Source organism: Heteronotia binoei, chromosome 3, assembly GCF_032191835.1.
Source record: "Heteronotia binoei isolate CCM8104 ecotype False Entrance Well chromosome 3, APGP_CSIRO_Hbin_v1, whole genome shotgun sequence".
Taxonomy (NCBI): Eukaryota; Metazoa; Chordata; class Lepidosauria; order Squamata; family Gekkonidae; genus Heteronotia; species Heteronotia binoei.
Genome location: NC_083225.1, coordinates 114351750 through 114357384, shown reverse-complemented (window position 1 = coordinate 114357384; position 5635 = coordinate 114351750).

Here is a 5635-nt window from a genome sequence, read left to right as displayed (position 1 = left end):
GCAAGCTGTACGGCCCAAGGTTGTCCCAGGAAGTCTTGGGATCCCGGCACGCGGTGAGTGTCCGCATCCTAGGCTGCAAGGCTGGGGGGATGGCGGAACTCTGGTGCGGTGATCAGGTTGCCGGGCCGGCCGGGTCTGAGCCGTTTAGCTGGCTCATACCCGGGGCTCAGGGGGCTCGCCCAGTATCAGGTATTGGAGGTGGTCACCTTGACCCCTGGCTTTACCTGCTTCCCCATGTTTGCCCTTGCCGTTAAGTTTAATAAAGTGGCCCTTTAATCCAATCTGGTGTATGTCTCGTTATTCCGCCTGGGGGGGCAATCCGGCCCTTTCCCAGCCGGGCGGTCCATGGACCGCTGAGGGTGGGGGCCGCCCATTGCCTCCCCGTGCGGATGAGAGGCAATGGTTCTTTCCAAGGGTGGGGGCGAGGAGCGGCCTTATAAGGCTGCTCCCGCCCCCAAACACGCAGTTGTAATTGAGTTGTCGGCCCGCCCGCCCACCCGTCAAGCAGTGCAGGCAGAGGCTGGTCGCTCGTTCAGGGGGCCGGGTAGGAATTTTTCGCCCTCAGACGCATTGGCCTTGTCTGGGAGTGTTTTTGCCTACCTTGCACTGCTGATGTTCGGTGCTGGCAATTGGATTGGCGGAGCCGTTATAGGTTGGTCACTGGCGGTTTGTGTTGGGTTATGTTTTGGGGATTGGTGAGCTCCCGTTGCATCGCACCGTTTTGGTGCATGGCTTCCCTGGGGAACTGCAAGCTGTACGGCCCAAGGTTGTCCCAGGAAGTCTTGGGATCCCGGCACGCGGTGAGTGTCCGCATCCTAGGCTGCAAGGCTGGGGGGATGGCGGAACTCTGGTGCGGTGATCAGGTTGCCGGGCCGGCCGGGTCTGAGCCGTTTAGCTGGCTCATACCCGGGGCTCAGGGGGCTCGCCCAGTATCAGGTATTGGAGGTGGTCACCTTGACCCCTGGCTTTACCTGCTTCCCCATGTTTGCCCTTGCCGTTAAGTTTAATAAAATGGCCCTTTAATCCAATCTGGTGTATGTCTCGTTATTCCGCCTGGGGGGGCAATGGGGATGATCTCTGCATCTGGAACCAATCTCTGCACAACAATTCTTCTGCCTGGGATTGTATTGTGTAAGCAACTGCCTTGGCTGTCTGGCAGGAGAAGTCCTTTGTCCAGGTGTGAAGATGTGACAGCAAGCCTTTTGTTGACAGTTAATCTCTCAGTTTGCATCTCCATAGTATGTCCAGGCAATGTGATGCTCTTGCCTTGCCTTCATCGCATTGAGAAGGACTTGGAATTGTTGTTGCAGGACGTGGTAACATGGCTTCTGGGGTGCACTTTCATAACATTGCCTATTTCATGAAATATTATCTGTCACATCACAGGAATATAATACTAAAAATAGTGTTAGTTGTGTCTAGGAATGTCTGGAGAGTCCCACGAGAATAGTAGAGTGAGTTCAAATAGAAAAGGAAGAGAGAAAGATGTGATTGATTTGATTTTTAAGAAAATTTGTTTCCAAAAGGTGACAATACAAGGGCATTGCCACCAATTATGAAAGTATGTACCATAGAGACCACAGTCTTTCCAACAATATGATGTGCCTGCCTGTTTAAAATGTGCTAACTGGGATGGCGGTGTATACCACCTGGCTACTATTTTGCAAGCCTGCAACTGGATGTTAAGAGATTTAGATAAAATTGTAGAGGAAGTCCAAATTTCATGCCATTGAATTTCTGTGAGAGTCTTTTGAAGATCCTCATGCCAAGCTTTTTGATAATTAAAGAGGTTGATGACTTTATGGGCTATCAGTAATGAATAAATTTTGGATATCAATTCTTTTATCGGTGTTATGTCAGAGCACATGAGTTTTTCAAAATAAGATAAGCAGACCTGGAGAGGAGGATTGAATTTATGTGTATTCAATAGGTTTTTAATTTGTAAATATTTGAACCAAGGTATATTAATACCATATTTGGTTTCCAGTTCCGATTTATTTTTCAGGTTGCCTTTGGTTAAGATGTCACAAAATTGTGTGATGCTCGCTGTTTTCCAAGATGGAAACGAAGATGGCGACTTGCCCGGTAAAAACCAGATTTACCCTGTGAAGTCTGTTAAGGGAGAATTTGGTGGAGCAGAATTTTGAGAACGGTATTTAACCAATGCTTTGAAAATTGCTTCGAGAAAGGGGTTGGAGCGGATGTATAGTGGTAACTTTCGTGTGGCAGATCAAAGTTCTTCATGAAAGGATCTGGGCATTAAATAGGAATTTTCAATAACCTTCCAGTCAGATTGAAATGAAAGTCTGTATTGTTTTATAAGATTAGTCAAAATAATAGAATCATGATATAAGATAAGATCAGGAACTGCCAGACCTCCCTCCTTAATAGGTGCTCTCATTGTGGCAAAATTGATTCGAGATCTCTTAAATGCCCAAATAAATTTATTGATAATTGATTGCCATTTTTTGATGAGAGATAACAGTAAAGAAAAGGGGATGGCCCTAATGTAAAATATGATTTTGGGCAAGATGATGGATTTGGTAATTTGTTTGTGTTCAAGAAGTGATAAGAATTTTTTATTCCAGTGTGAAAGGAGGTTATTGAGGGAAGTAGTGACTTTTGAATGATTAAATTGGATTAGTTTTGAAAGTTTTGTCGTGAGTTGAATGCCCAGATAGCTCCAAGAAGATTTAACCCATTGATAGGGATATAAACGCTGGACAGATTTTTGAATCATAGGCGAAATGGAAATCAGATAAATGATAGATTTTTCAAAATTAACTTTAAGGCCTGCTAGCTTACCAAATTTTGTCAGATGAGAATGGATAGCTGGAAGAGAAATTAGGGTTAGAAATATATGCACCTTATATGATATAATAATAGCACTTGTATATGCTACTATGATGGGAGGAAGATATAAAATCCCTACCTGAGAAAGGGATGGTTATAAATCACATATTAAAAAGAAAGCTTTATAACACTGTGAATAATGGCTGAAAGGCAACAGATATATTCCTTCATGCAGCTGTACATTTGTGAGCACAACGCATTATTCTGAAAAACTGAAGACCAGGCTTTATGTTCACAGGCTAGTGGCACTTAAAATCATCCCTCTTAAATTTGGGGTTATCTTTTGTACAAGTTGTTTTTAAAAGAGTGTTCAGGAGGACCCATGTCACTGACTTCAGACTTAAAAGGGAAGATTAGAGAAAGCCGTTGTTCACCTGCCTATGCACTGCTGAGCAAAAGGCCTGATGTTGCTTTGCCCGTATTCATTATACAGGGCCCAGCCAGCTCCTCAGCATTTCCTGGTCAGTCAGGGAAGTATAATAATGGTGGCCCTAGCCATTTCATTGGCCTGTGTCAGGCTCTACCACTTCCAGAAATTAAGGCTAAGGCTATCTTTGCTCATATTACACCATTTGTAGGGAGTTCTGGCATGTCGTATATGCCCGGGGTTGTCCTTTGCTCACCACACATAGAATCTGGGTGCTTGCTAACCTATCCACACCCACTGCTACTAAGAAAGGATCTGGCAGTCCTACCCATGACTCACCAAACCCTCTTAAAATGTTCCAAGAAAACCAGAAAATTAATACATTAAAAGCAAAATCCATAGCTAATAGATATTTTCAATCATGATAAAATTTCCCCAGATATCTCTATCTTATGTAGGTGCAAAGTCTGTAGCAGCAGGGCCTAGCCACCCTTTATCACTGTAGTGGTATGAAAATAGAGATAATTGCACTGCGTTCAGGGACAAAAAAATCTACTGTCCATCCCTGGACCAAAAGAAGCCAGGTTGCATATGACACGAACCAGGGCTTTCTCGGTGGCAGCGCCAGAACTCTGGAACGTTCTCCCAGAGGCCATAAGGGCCCTGCAGGATCTGCCTATGTTCCGCAGGGCCTATAAGACCGAATTGTTCCAACAGGCCTTCGATATCTAACTGAGAGAGAGCTGCCACTGGACATCATATAGAGCACCATGTAGAGTACTGGTGGTCACCACCGAATTTTCAGAACCACCTATATTGTATTGTATTAATACAGCACCATGAAATGGTTTTAAATAATTTAAATAATTTAATATGCAATTATGTTTTATATGTTTTATTGGTTTTAATGGTAGTAATGTAATGTTGTGAGCCGCCCTGAGTCCGCTTGCGGAGAGGGCGGGATATAAGCTTAATGTAATAAAAAAATAAATTGTAAGCCAGATCTTTGCTGTTCTACAGAACTACCATAGCAAATGACCAAATGTAGTACAGTGGCTTTTGGTACAGTAAACATCAGATTATACAAGGAGAAAACAAAGTTCCATCTGACCCCATTAAGATGATGCCTCTGGCTTTACTTCTGAGTTTGAGTTGCTCACAGTCTGACTCATCTGCTATACTGCTGCTCTTTTACACAATTAGCTACCAGCTAGGGTTGCCAAGTCCAATTCAAGAAATATCTGGCGACTTTGGGGGTGGAGCCAGGAGACTTTGGGGGTGGAGCCAGGAGACATTAGGGGTGGAGCCAAGATCAAGGCTGTGACAAGCATAATTGAACTCCAAAGGGAGTTCTGGCCATCACATTTAAAGGGATGGCTCACTTTTTCAATTCCTTCCTTCCATAGGAAATAATGAAGGATAGAGGCACCTTCTTTTGGGGCTCATAAAATTTTAACCCCTGGTCCAATCTTTGCAAAATGTGGGGGGTATTTTGGGGAGAGGCACTAGATGCTATACTGAAAATTTGGTGCCTCTACCCCAAAAAATAGCCCCCCCCCCCAAAGCCCCAGATACCCACGGATCAGTTCTCCATGATTTTCTATGGGAATAAATCTCCATAGGGAATAACAGAGTTCCCAGCAGTCATTTCCCTCCCCTCCCTTGCTTTCTGAGGACCCTGAAGCGGGGAGAGGGCCTCCAAACTGGGGGATCCCCTGCCTCCACCTGGGGATTGGCAACCCTACTACCAGCCCTGACCAGTTTATAATGTTTGAATATTATTGACTGTCATTAAGGAGTGGGTAAGATAATGATTGGATATGAAAACAAAAAGAAAAGGACTTTGATATGAGTTAACTTGACACTGCCAAATCACAATGTTTACTCACTGTGATAGAATGATACCCACACATCATAACAACATAACAAGAACCCTGTTGGACCACATCAGAGATCTATCTAATTAAGAGCCAAACAAGACTCAAATACTAGGACCATTGCCTTATGTTGGCACTTAGCACTGGCTTTCAGAGGTTTACTCCTGAATATGGAGATTTACTTTACTTAGAATAGTTAGAGACCATTGATGGATCTCTATCATCCATTAATCTGCCTAGCCCCTTTTACTCATGGTCATCAATGCCTCCACCTACAGTGGATTCCACAATTTAAAAACTTGTTGAGTAAAGAACTATTTCCTTGTGTCTGAACCCCAAACTGAACCCTGAACTGAGTTGGGAGGCTTGCTTAAGAACTGAACCAGTTAGTGTGGTTCATGACTTTGTAAACCCCATTGAAAGGGACTACAGTCCTTTAAACAGGGTTTGCAGAAAGCCTGAAAAACAGCTGGGAAGCAGCTTGCTCCCCAACACTCAACTGTTTTAGGCTGTCTTGTGCAGTCCCTTTAAAGTTTAA